Source organism: Myotis daubentonii, chromosome 4 (genome assembly GCF_963259705.1).
Source record: "Myotis daubentonii chromosome 4, mMyoDau2.1, whole genome shotgun sequence".
Classification (NCBI taxonomy): domain Eukaryota; kingdom Metazoa; phylum Chordata; class Mammalia; order Chiroptera; family Vespertilionidae; genus Myotis; species Myotis daubentonii.
In genome coordinates, this window is record NC_081843.1 from 50,250,157 (window position 1) to 50,268,750 (window position 18,594).

The 18,594-nt window shown below is 39.3% G+C and overlaps 1 protein-coding gene across 4 annotated transcripts in view; it reads left to right on the top strand.

Annotated features, from left to right (window-relative positions):
* Positions 1–18,594, top strand: part of EPB41L4A (erythrocyte membrane protein band 4.1 like 4A) — a 206,585-nt gene that overhangs the window by 59,343 nt on the left and 128,648 nt on the right. The window lies entirely within an intron of this gene.

An 18,594-nucleotide genomic window follows, 5' to 3' on the forward strand; every position in this document is an offset into this window, starting at 1 on the left:
TCTGCTCAGGACTACAACTCTGTATTCACAAGGTTATTTCGTTGGGAAAGTTATATTCAACTAAGATTATTTTGATTGATAGACTCTCTCTATCCTCTCTATCTCCCAATATTTTACAACATCTTTCAAAGGACTATAACTTGCCCAAATGTTAGAGAGATATAAAATAAAGATATGAACCAGAACAAAATAAATTGATGGAGACAGCATGTAATGAAAATTTGTAGGACTGCAGTGCACATGAAGAATAGATTGACTGGGGAGCATTTGAGATCTTGCTCCCTGGCTCAAATAAACTCATAAAAGAAAAAGAAAAAAAAAAGAGTGGATTGACTTGACAACCAAACCCATTATGAATTCAATGCTTGCCTATCATCTTTTCCTTTCTTGTCTTTCTTTCTGTGATTCAAGAGCAGTCATGATCATTTGCTATTTTGCTATATTTAAGGAGATTCTATAGCTAAAGTTTATAGTCTGCAATTTCTATTACAACAGTAAAAAAAGGCTTGTTGAATAGGTACATGTTTTGATATATCCTTAAAAGTAGCTTTAGAAGGTTTTTATTTCTTAGAATAATTGAATTTAAACATGGAGGACTCCTTTATAAAAGCTGTGTTGACTACTTAATATCTTGAATTTCTTTTTAAAAAATATGTTTTTATTGACTTTAGAGAGAGAGGAAGGGAGAAGGAGAGAGAGAAACATAGATGAGAGAGAAACACCATCAGCTGCTTCCTGCATGCCCCCTCCTTGGGGATGGAGCTCACAACCTGGGAATCAAACCTGTGACCTATTGGTGTACTGGACAATGCCCAACCAACTGAGCCACACTGGCCTGGGCATGAATTTCTTTTTTTTAAGGAAGGTGTTTCTAATTATTCTAGTCAGGAATTCTCTGCTCTTCTGAATCTTAGCATCATGTTCAGAAAGGACACTGAGTGTAGGAGCCCAGGGCGCACATCTGGGCTTCAGCACTTCCTGGTTCCATGGCTTGGACAAGTCACTCAGCTGACCTCCCCAAACCTTAATTATCCCATTTGTAAAATTGAGGCTGCTCTTGCTTTTCAGACACAATTGTTATGAGGTTTAAATGAAGTATTGAAAGTCTCTAGTATTGTATGGTACGTGCTCTGTGCATGTTTGTAGAACGAATAAGTAATTGATTTTTTAGCGACTGTTGGTCCTCTGTTGCCTCTGAAGATTTTTGGTTGAATGTAGAACTGACATGGTGTAGGTGTGTAATAATCATTTGGTTGATTCTTAAAAGTGGAGAAGGGAACGGAATAAAGTAAGTAGAAGTCTAAGCAAAGGAGAGTGAGTGAGTTGAGAACACCAACCATCTTTTGCGCAATAAACACCTGCGCATCACATCCTCTGTAGAAGTGCTGAAGGAACAGAAATATGAAATAGCAGGGCTCTGGAACAAGACTGTCTTCAGAAGCATGATGAGCTCAGAGAGCCTGTAAAACCTGGGTTCTAATAGTAGTTCTCCCTTTTTATGTCATCCCATAAATTTGAGATGCAAAGAAATATTTTCTGCTTAAAATTATTTTCAATTACTGCTTAGCCAGTAATACCCTGGGGTGGGATGTATTGCCTTTCCTATGAAACTGGAAGAGCCTTGTTTGTCAAAGGGGCTCCAGTGAACAGTTTGCGCTGTGGCTGTGTGTGGGTCTGGCAGGTGTGTTGATGGCCTTCGGGTGGATTTCCTTCTGGGTGTGGGATTGGGCATGCCTCCAGGGAGGAAGGAAGGGAAGGAGGGAAGAAGGAGGGAAGAAGAAGTGGGTTGTGGGCACTCAACCAGTTCCTGGGTAAGTTAGTTTTCACTGAGAAAGGCAGTTAGTGGAGGTTTCCAAAGGATTCAGTCCACGGCTTCGTTTTTTCATTGATTGCCAGAACTGGAGAGGACCTTTATTTAGTTGTTATCCCATTTCACAAATGAAGGAACTGGGGCCCCGAGAGCTTAGGCAGCTCACCTGAGGTTGCGGAGTGAGTCAGGAGCAGAGCTGGGTGAAGCCCAGGTCCCTGACTCGCCCTCAGCTGCCTCTGAACAGTGATCTCTGAGGTTCTCCTGGCATGGAATGACCTCCCCACCACCTTCTCTTTCCTTCCTTCCTTTTCTTTTTCTGGATGTTTTTGAAATTATAAAATTTGAATTGCAAAAGTGAAACATGCTGTAATTCCTCATCACCCATTTAAAACACGATTCTGCTTTTGGGCATCACTTCAACTCAATGCACATTTATCCAATTCTAATTTCTAAGTTAGGATGGTTATCATTTATTCTAGAAATCTTCTATTGATGGTCATGTGAACTGGGGAATTTTTTTTTGCCAGCCTCAAATAATGCTTCAATAAACATCCTTGGCTGTATAGTGGGTGATTTTATTTCCATAAAATAGATTCCCTGAAGTGAGATAGCGAGTTCTAAGGGTATCTGTGATAGCTACTCTCTGATTACTTTTCAGAAAGATTGTTGAGCTCTTTTACCACTCACATTTATCATCATAAAAGCTGTGTTTGTTTTTATTCTTTCCATCTGTCGATCTAAGAATGTCCAGACCTGTAGAGAATTTTTATAAGAGTTTAGTTAAGCCTAACTGATGACATATGCTGGGGAGCAAGATCTCAGATGCTCTGGAGAATAACAGTTCTCCAGCTTTTATGCATTTGAAATTAAAGAGGGGATGTAAGGAAGATTACATAGAGAAAGCAAGGTGAGGATTGGATTACAGGCCAATTAACAAGATCACGTGTTCTCTTGAGGGTGGTTAAGGCTTATTTCAAAGGTGTGTTAGCCTAAGTGCACAGAAACAACAGACAGGGCTGCTTACAGCAAAATTAAACCTTTTACTAAAGATCTGTATGCCTGAGGCAGGACTGCCCACCTTGAGCTGTCTAGTTAGGAATTTATGATCGTATTACTTGGAGGTTACTTTCCACAGAACTCCTATTTTCGTTCACACATCTATTTTTTAAATGTATCATTTATTGTACTTTCTTGTTAACATTCACTCTTTTCCCTTCTTTTGCTACATGGTCAGATTTCTCATCAGTTCTCTACCCATCTCAAAACATGGGCGTTCTTTCCTTTTCTGTTCTATTAAACGTTACTTTCCCACTGGATACCGTCAGAGCAGCTATAAATAAAAATTCTGAATTAACACATAAAAGTTAAATAATAACTATTCCCCCATCTTAGGCTTTATCTATAGAGGTAAGAATTTCTTGTTCTTGTTTATTGTGGGGTGTGTTTTTTTGGCATTATATGTCGTTAATAAATATTTAAACTATAAATTAGAAGTTCCTGGTCATATTATCTTCATCCTGTTACATTGGGCCTCCTTTTTCTCTCTTCTTTGTCTTCCATATCTTCAGATTTCTGTCTAGAGTGCATCTTTCAAGATGTCCTCCGATTGGGTTTATTGGTTGAACAGTTTCTTAGCCCTTGACTGTTCTAAAAGGTTGTTTTGGGTGTTTTTGGTCTTCCCTGACACGTGAAGGAATCTTGGTTGGGCTTCTTCTCTTGGTTGTCATTGTTGAACATTTGTTCTGTTTTCCAGTGTCGCAGTTGAGGAATCTGATGCTTAGCTGATTCTTTTTCCTCTGTAAGTCCTCTGTTCTATTTGTTTGAATACCTATATGATTTCCTCTTAATCTTTAGAGTCTCTGACTGCTGACTGCAGAATAACCTGTAGACGAAGCAATGTCAAGTTTATTGCCTCCTGCAATAAGGAAGACCATGACATTGGCAGAGCGTTGCAGAGGAGGGAGGACAGAGATGGGGAATTTATGGGGTTTATTAGGGTCTGGTATGAGACAGGTTGTTCAGTGCAAGGACATGGAATTAGAGAAGGTTTTTGATGAAATAATTTAAGACTGGTGGGCTGAGTAAGGGGAATTTAATAAGGATTAGCCTAGCTGTCCATTGTTCAGATAAATGGGTTTTTGGAAAGTTCCTGAAACCAACAATAAAATTATCTGTGACTTCATCTTGCTGGATAAAAGCTTCCTGAAATAGTAAAGTCATATTAATGCGGACAGTTGAATAGTAAAGTCATGTTAATGCGGACAGTTGAATAGTAAAGTCATGTTAATGCAATAGTAAGATGTGTGGTTGCAGATGATTTCCCGTCCCATCTTAAATATTTTACAAGCCCAGGCATGTGTCTTTTTTATCTTAGTTAATGCTGCCTCAGCTTGCTGTGGGCACTTTCAGTCTGGAGAATTATCCCTTCTTTCAGCTCAGAGAGGTTTTCTTTTGTTTGTCTCCTCTTTCCCTTCTAATTATTTTTTCTCCATTCGTTAGTGTTTCTCTTTCAGGAAAGCCTGTTTTCTGCATGTTCTGTCACCTCATTCTGTCTTTCATGTCTCTAATATTTGTACTTGGGATGTTTCTTTGACCTTTCAGTACATAGAATGGGTTTTTAGTAGTGACAATGCCCTTTTCCACTTTGTCTATTTTAATTTTAATTTCAGAAATCATGCAGTTTGGTTTTGGAAAGCTTTTTTGTGTGTTCTAATAGTATCTCCTTGAAAGTCCCTGTTACCTTTCTGCCCTTATTTTCTTTTGTCTTTTTCTTAGACTTTAAAAAAAATATATATTTTATTGATTTTGTACAGAGAGGAAGGGAGAGGGATAGAGAGTTAGAAACATTGATGAGAGAGAAGCATTGATCAGCTGCCTCCTGCACACCTCCTACTGGGGATGTGCCTGCAACCAAGGTACATGCCCTTGACCAGAATCAAACCTGAGACCCTTCAGTCCACAGGGCTACGCTCTATCCACTGAGCCAAACCAGCCAGGGCTTCTTAGACTTTTTGTTCAGTTATTAATCTTGGTCTTCCTCATTCAAGAGCTCTTACATACATGGGTTTTATTTTTTTTATGAGTTTTAAAAATATATATTTTTTATTGATTTCAGAGAGGAAGGAAGGGGGAGAGAGAGATAGAAACATCAGTGATGAGGGAGAATCACTGATTGGCTGCCTCCTGCATGCCTCACATTGGGCAGCTAGTCTGCAACCCACAACCTGGGCAGGTGCCCTGACTGGGAATTGAACCCAGACCTCCTGGTTCATAGGTTGACGCTCAACCACTAAGCCATGCCAGTCAGGCTCTATGACTTTTAATGGGTGTCTCTTCCTCAGGCAGGCTAAGTGGACTCTTGGGCAGTGGGAAATCACCAAGGATAAAACGTGTGTGTTATAGTGGATGAGTATGAGCCATCAAACCGGGGACCCATCCATCAACTGAGTTACTGGGAGACTGCTTGGTCCTCAAGAGCACTTTACTTACCAGTACAGTGACCTATGAGGCCTGCTGGGACAGTAGAATTAGACACATCCAAATAGCAGCCACAGCATCTTCCCAAACCAATTAAAATTTCTGGCGAGGTAACTTCAAAGAGCTTTAAAATCTGTAGTTAACCCAGGTGGGCCCTTTTCCACACAGGAATTTTAAGAGCCCTCTCCCTGGGAGTTTTGAGAAAACTCTGGCTGCAGCCACAGCCTGTAGCTCTCCTGAGACAGCGGAAAGACATTTCGGAGCACAGGCTCTAGAGCCAGACAGCCTGGACTTGAATCCTGGCTCTGCCATGTACTGTCGGTGTCCTCTTAGGAAAACTGCTTAGCCCATAGGTTCCAATGATCTTGTCTCTAAAGTGAGGAAAATAATAACCTGCCGGGGTCCAGCCCCAGCAGGTCCAGGGGTCCCCAAAGGTGTGGACGGAGTCGGTGAAGAAGGAAGGACACGGAGACAGCGTTCAGTTGATCAGCAGCCTAGCCAGGATCTCCAGCCAGGATCTCCAGCCAAGTTCTGGTCTGGATCTCCAGAGAGGTTCTGCTTAGGATCTCCAGAGAGGTTCTGTCCAGGTTCTCCAGTCAGGTTCAGTCACCAGGTTCTAGTCAGGCTCTCCTGCCAATCTCCGCAGTCAGGTTCAGTCCAGGATCCCCTGCCATGCTCTCTCGCCAGGCTCTGCCTCCAGGCTCCGAGGCCAGTCCCTGTCCAGGATCCTCCGGCATGCTCTCTCCAGCGAAGTTCTTCTGTCTCTAGAGAACGTTCTGTGTAGGTTCTGTGCCTAGGCTCTGTCTCTCTTGGTCCTGTCTTCCAAGCCCTGTGTTCTAAGTTCTGTGTCTGAAGTTCTGTCTCATGAGTTCTGTGTTCTAAGTTCTGTCTTTTGCTGTCTTGTTACATCTGTATTTATACCAGTTGATTCAATCCTATCAATCTCTATTACAAAGGTTAGGGCGTTTCTTATCTCCATTCCAGGGAGTAAAGATTATGTACCTTAAGCATGATTGTTTGTAGTGATTAACTACCCGCCTGGCACTTAGTTAAGGAGTTTCATCCCCTCCCTGACTTCAGGGAAAAATTCCTACCTGGGGAAACAACCTTTCTAGGAGAGGCATCCCCTCCCTGACTTAAGGGAAAAATTCCTACCTGGAGAAACAACCTTTCTCGGAGAGGTGACCTTGGTTAAAACACAGCGCCAAGAAGGTGAGCAAACATATTAAGAACTGTATGCCATATATGCCAGGTCCCTTGAAACAGCAAGGATGGACCGGCTCCCGGCAATAACCCCTATTTTCTTGAGTTGATATGAGGATTTATGGGAAGACGCAATGCTCTTAGAACAGTGCCAGGTGCGTGGCAAATGCTCAGTAAGGATTAGCTATTATTATTATCATCTCATAGGGCCAGGATTGAATTAGCATATGTAAAGTACTCATATGTGCCAATAAATGTTAATATTGTTAATTTTATTATTTTACATAATTCTGACTTATGTGGCTTTGAAATATTATGACATAAAAATATTAAGGAAACCACACTTGATCTTTTAAATTTGGAATGTCCCCTAAGTTAATTTAATTTAAAAAATCCCATAAATTTTTGCTCTGGCTCGTGTTGCTAAGTGGTTAGAATGTTGGCCCTGGAACCAAAGGGTCTCGGGTTTGATTCCTGGGCAAGGGCACATTCCTGGGTTGCAGGTTTTATCCCCAGCCTAGTAGGGGCATGTGTAGGAGGCAACCAATCTATGTGTCTCTCTCACATTTATGTTTCTCTCTGTCTCTCTCCCCCTTTCACCTTCCCTTCCACTCTCTAAAAAAAAAAAAAAAAATCAACGGAAAAAATATATTTGGGCAAGGATTAACAAAAAAACAAAAATCACAAATTTTAAAGTTGGGAAGGTGAGTGGCTTATAAACAGTATAAACTCTTTTATACCCTTCACCACAGATGCTGTTAACATTTTACCACATCGGCTTTATCATTATTTTTTCTCTCTCTTACTAAAACATTTATAAATTGAAAACATGAGGCTCATTACCTTTGAATGCATTAGTGCAGGTTACCTACAAACAAGGACCCCACTAGATAATGTGATAGGGACCAACTACCAACATAGGAATTAGATACAGTGTGGCCATCTAATCCACATACCCCATTCACATTTTGCCAATTGTCCCAATATTGTTCTTTAGAGCAAATTAATCCAAGATTATTTGTAAGATTTTGTTCACATGTCCTTTAACTTTCCTTCAGTCTAGAACAGTTACTCAGTACTTTCTTGACCTTACTGTTTTTGAAAAGATTAGGCCAGGTACTTTGCATAATGTCCTTAATTTGGGTTTGTCTTATGTTTCCTCTGTATTAAATTCAGGTTAAATATCTTTGGCATGGAAAAGATAGAAATGGAGTTGTATTTGTTTGTTGCATCATGTCAGGTGGCACATGATGGCAGTTTATTCCACTCCTGGTAAGCGCCCTGACTGGGGTCAAACCCGCAATCTGGGTATGTGCCCTGACCTGGAATCGAACTGGTGATCTTTCGATGCTTGGGACTACGCTCAACTGAGTCACACCACCAGGGCTCACCCACTCATTTTAGCATTGCTGATATTTCTCACCTGAATCATTGATTGTTTTCTAATTCTGTCATTCCTTCTAATTTTATTAGTTGGCATTTTGTTATAAGGAAGTGCTTTCTCTTTTTTTATTCATTTACTAGAGGCTTGGTGCACGATATTCATGCATGGGTAGGGTCCCTGGCCAGCAATCAGGGCCTATTGGGGCCTTCCTTCCCCAGCTGCCAGCTGCCAGCCAGGGCCTGCCTTCGTTCCGCGCTGCCTTCTGGTGGTCAGCACACGTCATAGCAAGTGATCTAACTCCCTGTCTCCCGGTCGAACTCCTGAAGGGACAATTTGCATATTAGGCTTAATTATATATAGATATGTTTATATTCAAATGGACTCAAGGATTCCTCTCAGGGAATTGTAATCTGATATTTTCATTTGTTTTGATACTCAGATTGTTCTGGGTTTGACCAATAGGCATCCCTTCAAGCTTGAAGGAGCTGTTGTACAAGATTAAAAAATTCCTCTTCCCAATCCTGAAAAAAAAAAATTGTAGTAAAATATGGGCTTGATCATGATAATATGATGAAACAACACAGGAGCCTGGGAACACGTGTCATGTCTTACCCACTAGTACCACCACCCGGGAAAAGACGCACTTGCATTAAAGGAGACTTTCTACTTAAGGAAACCAAATATTTATCATGTTAACAATGGAGACTCAGGAGCTCCAGATAACAAGCTGGTGCCAAGGTATCCAAGGATTAGCCTCCAGGTATGCCAGAGGCCAGGGTGGAAGCGAGGGCCACTGTGCAGGGAGATGAAAGGTGGGTATGAAATAGGTTTTCACTGGAACTTTCTGAATTTCCTAACGAGTGTGTTTTACATATCTAATTGTAACAGAAGACAGAAGAAGCAATAGTGTCTTGGTACATGCTTTGTCTCTTCTTCATGGGGCTCTGCATTTCTAGACTAAGAACAGTTGGGTGTTACCATTAATCTTATTATCTAAGGTCATGTAGTTGTATTTAAAAAACTACCCAAAATTTAGTGGCTTGAAACATTCATTTTATTATGTTTCATGGTTTTAGATCAGGACAGTGAGAAGGCTTCGCTGGGCAATAGTTCTCCATGTGGCATTGACCGCGGACTTGTTGGTGTGGTTCAGGCAGTTGGGCTCATCTGGAGGCCTAGGATGTCTTCATTCCCAAGCCTGGCATCTTGACAGGTGTCTGAAAGGTTGGGCTAGCTGAGCCCCACTTCTTCTTATGGAGTCTCAGGGTCTCCCCACATGGTCTCTGTAGCCGGGTGGTTAGACTTCTTTCATGATGGCTCAGGATTCCAAGACACTAACGACAAAGCAGTTTTAAAAGCTGTTCTGGACCTGGCTTAGCAACACTTCTGTCAGAGAAAGCAGTCATAGGCCAGCCCAGACTTAAGGAGAAGGGAATTAGACCTCTTGATGGGAAGAGAGTCAAAAAGTTTGCAGCCATCAGTGCTGTACCACACTTTGAAAAAAATTATGAGTAGAAGATGAATGGATTTTTAAAACTTTGCCTTAAATCTTTCATATAAAATAGAATGTTTATTGTTTTTCCCCTGAATTTATTAAACATAATACATTTAGGGTAGATAGTTTTACCAACACATGTTCTCCTGCTCTATAAGGGTCATGAGCTTTAAACATAGAAGCATTTAAATGTCCTGAATAAAGCAAGATTATTAATAAATTCTCAATATTTCATTTTTCAGGATGCATAAACACTTTTATTTTTACTTTAAAAATTTAAAGAAAGGTTGTGGTTATGAAAATGTCCACTGACTTCATGTGAGATGTCAGTATGTGAATGAAGCCACCGTGGGTGCTCGAGCCCCTCTGAACCTCTCTCTAGCCAACATCAAATAGAGCAGATACTTAGTCATTTCTTCCAAGCCCTGCCCATATTGCAGTCATGAGCAAATTGTGGTTGTCGCTTTAAGCCACTAAGTTTTGAGGTGATTTGTTACATAGCAATAGATAGCAAAAACATTAGATAAAGTCTGAGAAAAGTTCATTAGTGTGATCAAACTTTTGAATATGAGAAATATAAGCTGCACCTTGAAAAATAAACACATTTTACTCTTTTTATGACTGAGGGCTTTTAAAAAAAAAAATATATATATATATATATATATTGATTTCAGAGAGGAAGGGAGAGAGAGGTAGAAACATCAATGATGAGAGAGCATCATTGAATGGCTGCCTCCTTCATGCTCCATACTGGGTATCAAGCCCACAAGCCAGGCATGTGCCCTAGACCAGAATTGAACCTGGTACCCTTCAGTCCACAGGCCGACACTCTATCCACTGAGCCAAACCAGCTAGGGCTTGAGAGCTTTCTTTAAAAACTTCTCACCTAGCAGTGAAGGTAACTCTTAATCAAAAACCATCAGATGCTAGAAGTATTCACCAATGATACATCTGATAAAGGGTCAATACCCCAAATTTGTGAAGAACTCAGATAACACCAGAACAACAAACAACCCAGTTGAAAAGTGGGCAGATTTGAATAGACCATTGATGGCGAACCTATGACACGCGTGTCAGAGGTGACATGCGAACTCATTTTTTTGGTTGATTTTTCTTTGTTAAATGGCATTTAAATATATAAAATAAATATCAAAAATATTAGTCTTTGTTTTACTATGGTTGCAAATATCAAAAAATTTCTGTATGTGACACGGCACAGAGTTAAGTTAGGGTTTTTCAAAATGCTGACACGCCGAGCTCAAAAGGTTCGCCATCACTGGAATAGACACTTCTCCAAAGAGGACATACAGATGGCCAATAGACATATGAAAAGTTGCTCAACATCAGTAATTATCAGAGAATTGCTAATTAAAAGCACAATGAGGTACCACCTCACACCTGTCAGAATGGCTCTCATCAATAAATCAACAAACAGCAAGTGTTGGTGAGGATGTGGAGAAAAGGGAGTCCTTGTCCTCTGTGGATGGGGATGCAGATTGGTACAGCCACTGTGAAAAGCAGTATGGTGTGACTGCAAACAGTTAAAAATGGAACAGTCTTAGGACCCAGTGATTTTGCTCCTGGGAATATAACCGAAGAAACCCGAAACACTAATTCAAGAATATACACACCCCCATGTTCATTGCAGCAGTATTAACAAGTAGAGGCCCGTTGCACGAAGAAATTCGTGCAATAGGCCTTCCCTTCCCCTGGCTGCTGGCACCGGTTTTCCTCCGGCACCGGGGACCCAGGCCTTCGCTCCGGCCGGAGCCTTCAGTCTTCATGGCCCTGGACGGAGCCTTCAGTCTTTGTGGCCCTGGACGGAGACTTCAGTCTTCGCTTCGCCCTACGTATGCAAATTAACTGCCATCTTTGTTGGGGTAATTTGCATACTCTCCTGATTGGCTGGTGAGCGTAGTGGAGGGATGGTTAATTTACATGTTTGTCTATTGTTAGGTAAGATAGCCAGGATATGGAAGCAAATCAAGTTCCCATGAAAAGATGAGTGGATAAAAAAGCTGTGGTACACATATACAATGGAATACTACTCAGCTGTAAAAAAGAATGAAATCTTACCTTTTGCGACAGCACGAATGAACCTTTGCTCAGTGACTTATGCTCAGTGAAATAAGTCAGACATAGAAAGACAACACCATATGATTTCACTTATATGTGGAATCTAAAGAACAAAATAAAGGAACAAACAAAATACAAACAGACTCAGATACAGAGAACAGACTGACAGTTGACAGAGGGGAGGAGTTTGGGGGCTGGGTGAAAAAAGTGAAGGCATTAAGAAGGACAAATTGGTACTTACAGAACAGTCACAGAGATTTAAATTGCAGCATAGGGAATATAGTCAATAATATTGTAATAACTTTGTATGAGGCCATGTGTGTACCTGAAATATCGGGGGCAAACCACTCTGTAAAGTACATGCTTGTTTAACCACCACTATGCTGTACATCTGAAACTAATACAGAGTAATATTGAATGTAAACTGTAATGGGGAAAAAACACACCCATCAGATGGTGGTTATCAATAGTTGGTCTGAGAAGCAATTACCATTGGTGCCTGAGAAATGTCTCCACGCCTCTACTTTACCTTATCCTGACGGGCCTGAGCTAAAAGAAATTCATGTGATTTATGTTTTCCCAGAGAACTTGGAATCTAATAGGTTAAACTGCTAAATAAAAATATGGTGAATTTTAAAGGCATAACATTTAATACTTTTTTGAAGGGTTTATTCCTCCTTTGTGAAGAAGTTAACTTTGTGAAGGTGTTTGTCTTGAATGTAATAGTTATTCTGTGCAGCTGGTAAAAACCTGCCTTTCTGGTTTGTAGTGTCGTGTTAATCAGTAAAGGTGTCATTACTCATTTGAAGAAGAATTCTTTGTTCTGGTTGAAAGTCTCACTGATGGTATTTTCTAATAAGCTTGTCCTACTTGGGAGTCTTTCTCTAAGATTATAAGCCTCTTGCATTTCTGTTCTTTCCAGAATGTTGCTAGTATGTCAGTAATAAAAGTAATCTATCTCTACTGGCTGAGATTTAAGTGGCACATAATTCACAATCCAAAAATATGTCACAGGCATTTATTTACTCTCATTTGAAAAGTAAATTAATACAGTGTAACATTTAAGTGAAGTTTTTCTGAATGGAGTTATAAAATAAAGTCAGTTGCTTTCTTTTATTTTCTTCTTAACTGTTTCATATCTAATCTCTTTTATTTTCCTGATGATGAAAAACCAAATTCCTGTCACATTTATTTCGTTACATAAAGAAAACGGTATATGTCTATAAGATTTACATATAAAAATTTAATCTTGGGTCCCTTTATTTTTTGATATCTTATAAATTTCAAATATAAGCTACTTGTTCTTAGGCTACCTTTAGAGTCTGAGTCTGTTGGAATTATGTGACACTGAAACAATTAAAAGTAAACTTAAGTAGCTTTAAATCAGATAAATACTGAGGCCAAGATAACTGAATCTACTCAGCTTTTTCTTTGCTTTCGTAGGTCTGATTGGTCAAGAAAAATGGACATCTTTATAAAGAGGCAGGAAGAGAGGTTTAGTTCATAGGCCACCATGTTTCCAGTATTGCGTCTCTCTTCTTTGTTTGTTGGCCCTTCACATTAATTCAGTGAACTTTTAGGCAGTTCTTACTGTGTGTAAATTATTGGACTGGCTGGAAAGGAAGTGGTGTATAACTCAATACTTGCTTTCAAAATGTCTAAATATTTGAAAAATTAAGAGAAATAGAAAATAGCTTTGCCCTGGATGGTATGGCTCAATGGATAGAGCGCCAGCCCGAGTACCAAAGGGTCCAGGGTTTGATTCCTGGTCAAGGTCATGTACCTTGGTTGCAGGTTTGATCCCCGGCCCTGGTCAGGGCATGTGCAGAGGATACCCAATCGATGTCTCTCTCTCTCTCTCACATCTACGTTTCTCTCTCTCACCCCTCCCTCCCTCTCTTCCATTCTCTCTATAAATCAATGGGGGGAAAAATATCCTTGGGTGAGGATTAACCAAAAAAAGAAAATGGTTTTAATAAAGACAGACTAGTGTAAGTCTTGGAGATAAGCAAAAATGAGACACTTTGTAGGTTCAATGAAGGCAGAGGTCATAGTGAGGTTGAGGGGATAAGGGCAGGCTTTATGGAGAAGGTGACAATCAGAACTGGGTCTTGAAGGGTAGGTGTGGTTTTGACGATGACAGAGAGGAGGGAAGATATTCCAGATAAAGAGAACAGTAGAGACAAGCCAAGACCCAGGGCAGCCTCATGAATTCCTTTCCTGATATTTGCATTGTTGCTCCACTCTCACGTCTCATTAGTGGAGGTCCATTATGTGTTGAAGACAGTTTTAAAATTCTTCCTTCAGAAAATCCTTGGGCATGTTACTAAGTGCTCTGGTTACAGTTACGTTTTATCTTGTAGCATCTTAGAAATTCCTCATTTGGGTAATTTCTCCTAGAAATGGTCAGAAAGACCTGGAACAGTAATAAATACAATCATATTCATGTCTTTCTTTTGCCAAGCACTGAAAGAAGTAAAGTTAAGAGACAAGTTTTCCTTAAACTTGAAATGACAGTAACCATCTGACTTTGAAATGAAGCCTGGGCCTCAGCATTTAAGGGGTGGGGCACGTAGCCTCCACATGGTATTTGTTGGTCTGTATGTAATAGTGAGGTTTGCTGCTCAAAGGGCTTAGGAAGAATTTAGACTAAAAAATCTTAGAATAACTTTTTTTGGGGGGGGGCAATGGAGAGTGTGAATTGTTTCTATGTAAACACGGTCAAATTGACGGCTCAACACCATAATCCCATTTAGTCTCTGTGCAAATTTCACTTACTTAACAAACCTCTTAGTGCATGAACCTGATCCACAAAACAACTACCTCCATGAGCCAAAAAGGTAATGACTAGTTTCCACTTGGCATACTTTCGCTTTTTAAAAATGTTTTTATGCAAATAAAACGTGCATGCTAACTAATCAGATGTACAAAAAATGCTTCTGATGAAAACCAACTCCTTCCCTGTCTCACTTTCTAGAAGTTTCTTAGAAGTTGTAGTCATTCTGGCCCCAGGGTTCCTTTAAGGTTCTGATGGGCCAATCAATGCTTCCACCATAGATGTTCTTTGTATTACCTTCTGGGAGCACTGTGCTCTCCTCTCGCCTTTTTATTAGTATACTTTTTTCATCTTCTAGAGGTTAATCATTTGCTGGCATTAACAGGTAATCAATAAATATTTGAGCGAATGAAGCCTTATTTCTTTTATAATATCCTTGATGGTACTTACTTGTTCTTTTATAGTAATAAATCCCAAAACTTACCCAGGATATTTCTAGTCTGTTCTTTGGCCCTTATGTCAGTTCTCTATTGGTTCTTAATTTTTTTACTCAATTGTGATTTCTTTTTTTTTTTTTTTTAAATATATATTTTATTGATTTTTTACAGAGAGGAAGGGAGAGAGATAGAGAGTTAGAAACATCGATGAGAGAGAAACATCGAACAGCTGCCTCCTGCACACTTCCCACTGGGGATGTGCCCGCAACCCAGGTACATGCCCTTGACCGGAATTGAACCTGGGACCCCTCAGTCCGCAGGCCGACGCTCTATCCGCTGAGCCAAACCGGTTTCGGCCTCAATTGTGATTTCTTTTTAACCTGAAGACTTTCAACTCGAACTGCCAAAGATAGCCCAGAGGTAGTTTCTATGAGGAATCCACATGAAGAATGAAATTGTTCATAAATGTAGCAGCAGAAAGCATGATAATGAAATTCTAACAGGGAATTCCAATAGGGGTCAATTAGGGCAGGCTGGCAGCAATGTGAGCTGGTGAAATGCACCCCCCACCTGGTAGCTGATTTACTGCTGCCATCCATGCTTTCTGAGTCCTGTCATATTACAGGATGACAGATGAGAATTAAGAGCTTGTCACATACATGTTTGCTTAAAATAGTGCAGAACCATAGTATTTCTGAGGTTCACCTGGCTATGTTCCAGGTGTATGTAAACACACCGGTAGTATAGACAGCTGTACAGGGCATTATGAGACACCATGTTTACTCATAGGTCAGCTCTGGAGTCATTGCACAACACTGCATGCTTTCCTTGTGGTTTCTCTGTACAGGATAACAAATATGTTGAAGGGTGATATTTGTAAAGAATTTTCAGCCCCAGATTCTAGTTAAATGCAAAACTGTTGCAGAGTATCGACAGACTATGTTCTGGTATTTTTGGAATGATAATTTGGAAAATGGTGATTTCTCCTATGCATGACATTTTTGCAATTTCTATATACTTTCCAAACTACTAAACTGGTTTTTCAAGCTTGCTTTTCTGTATGTTCTTCATGAGTAGAGTATTATATCTTTTTTATACTTTACAAATAGACTATATGTATGAAAAAGCTAACTTTTTTGTGGAAATAGAAGCATAAAATATTTTTCATAAAGACAACCTTGGTATAAATATATATATATATATATATATATATATACATATATATATACACACATATATGTATATATATAAAAATTGATTTATAAATTTATATGTAAATTATAATATAACATATAACTTATATAAAATATAAAATATATATAACATTTTTATATGTAATTATAGCACTGAAATGGGACAGATTTAAATATGTGTGTGTGTATATATATATATATATATATATATATATATAATTTTTAAATCTGCCCCTAGTATATGTTAAAGGATAATTCATTCTCCTTTTGTTTATGAAGCATTCCTTTACCCACTTGGGATAGGAGAAGTAGGTCAGAGTGGCTCTACCTATCCTAGTTACTCTGTCTGTCCCTGTCTGTGCCTGACCTGGAGTAAGAACCCAAGGAGATTAGATCAAGATGGAACACTAGCCTCATACGCCAGCCTTCCAGAAATATTTTGAAGTAACAGGAAAGATATGTGTGCATTTTCCATAGCAGAGCCTGGAAAATAAGAAAGGCTGATCTCAGCCGGCCAGAAACTATTAAAAACATTTTTTGAGGCAAAGAGCAAATGTGAAACAACTGAAGTTGAAAACCATACTCCAAAACATGGGCAGAACAATGGAAGGAAGAAGTGATGGATTAAAGATTGCTCCAAATTTAGTGGCTGTGGATATGCTGGGATTAGGCGAAGACCCAAGCAACCATCCAGGTGGTCTTATAGAACTGCAAGATGCCCAGTGTCTTTCCAGTAAATTCAGAGTCAACTTTTATTGTTTGCAACCAAGAATTCTGCTTGATGCACTCCCATTGCTATGGTAAACTGTATTCATGATGCTATTTATAGTATACCATTTAAATTTCCTATACTCTTACTCAGAATTTTTACTTGGGACCCTGGCTTGGTTCTTGGGCCCAAACCTACAAAGTCACTGCTCTCACGGGGCAAGGGAAAGGAGGCTGGTGGATTGCCTGCCTATTTCTGTTTACTGCTTCAAAAATGCTGGGAAACTGGCTCAGGAATTGGTGGGGGCCACTTTATAAATTCTGCCTGCCACAGAGTCCAAGTAGAATTTTATAAGATCTACATGAAAAAAAAGCATAAACCTTCCTTGAAGGATATAAAAGAAAACCATATAAGATATCATCCTCTCCAGTTCTGTCAATTAAATTTTATTCATCAGATTCCCAACAGAATTGTTCATTAAATTGGCAAGATGGTTCTAAACTTCCTCTAGTAGAGAAAAATGCCTAAGAATTGGCAAAGATAATTTTGAAAAAAAGAATCAACAAATTAAACTAAACTCATTACAATCTTAGAGGATTGGTCCAGGAATAATTCGTGGAATTGAATGAGGGTTCATTTAGTAGATGATAAAGTTGTTTCAAATCCAAAGAAATGATGGCCTTCCTGGTGAGAGATGGTGCAGTTGTCTATCCATTTTGAGACAAATTTAGGCCCTTATCACAAGTACAAAAATAACTTCCAGACAGAGTGAAGAGCTAAATATATTAAGTAAAATTGTATTAGAAGCACTTAGTAGAATTTGCTCATTAAATTTGGGTTAGAGAATGCCTAATCCAAATGCTAGGAAATGCAATTGATTAGTAAGCACATATATGATAGAGCAATTACCCCCTCTCCCGTTTCGCTCAATCAAATTGGAAAAATTTTGTTCAATCCAAATGTTGGCAAGGGTGTGGGAAAACACACTCTTATTGAATGAATTGTAATGGTCTTTTTGACAGTGCCCATTGTAATTTTAAGTATGCATATCCTTCAAATGAGTAATTTCCAGATTTTTACCCTAGCTGAAGGCATAGGTACATGAGCACAAAAACATGTTTATTAGCTGTAGCATTGTTATTATGCCAACAACCTAAAGATCCATCATGGAAGTGCTTTTTGTTTATAAATCTAATGGGTTTTGAAAAGGGACCAGTTTAAGTTTATCCAACATAAGTTAGAGGAAAACAAAATACCTATGGGATTTGACATACGAATCATTTTCTCCCAGTGTGTGCTTTTATCACCTATTTTATTACACATTTAATCAAAACATTTCCCTTACATTAGAAATTCATTTTCTAAAAGCAGTGCAATATTGAGTACTCACCCTACAGGAGTGAGCATGCAACCTGAAGTCTCTGAGGGAAAATGCAACTGAACAGAGCCCTACTTCATTAACACAATATGTGACTTCTTGGGGGGCTTTTTTTTTTTTTTTTTTTTTTGTTTACTATCCTGTTATATCTGCCAGTGATGGGGCAAAAGAAAGGAACCATATATATCTGTATGTGTACCATCGAAACGGATTATTGTCAAGATTAATGTGGTATGTGGAATAGTGCTTGCTGATTAAATGTTTCTCTCTTATGTGTGAATAATTGGTATTTAATCTATTCAGCGGTTGCCAACCGGTGGTCCTCGGACCACTGGTGGTCCATGAGGTCAAAAAGGTTGGCGACCGCTATTAAATCAGATGATAAGAATCTTAGTTTAAAGAATCTGTATACGTATGTAGTGGGAGAGGGAGAAGAGAGATTAGATTTTTAGGTAGGTGTCAGCATTTACAAAGCAGCCAAGGGGAATGTTTCCTTTGTTTTTGCTTTTATGAAAGAGATACCGTAAGATATTTTCACTAGGGCCTTTCAGAACATTAACTTTGTCGTCTTTTTTTTTTTTAAAATATATTTTATTGATTTTTTACAAAGAGGAAGGGAGAGAGATAGAGAGTTAGAAACATCGATGATGAGAGAA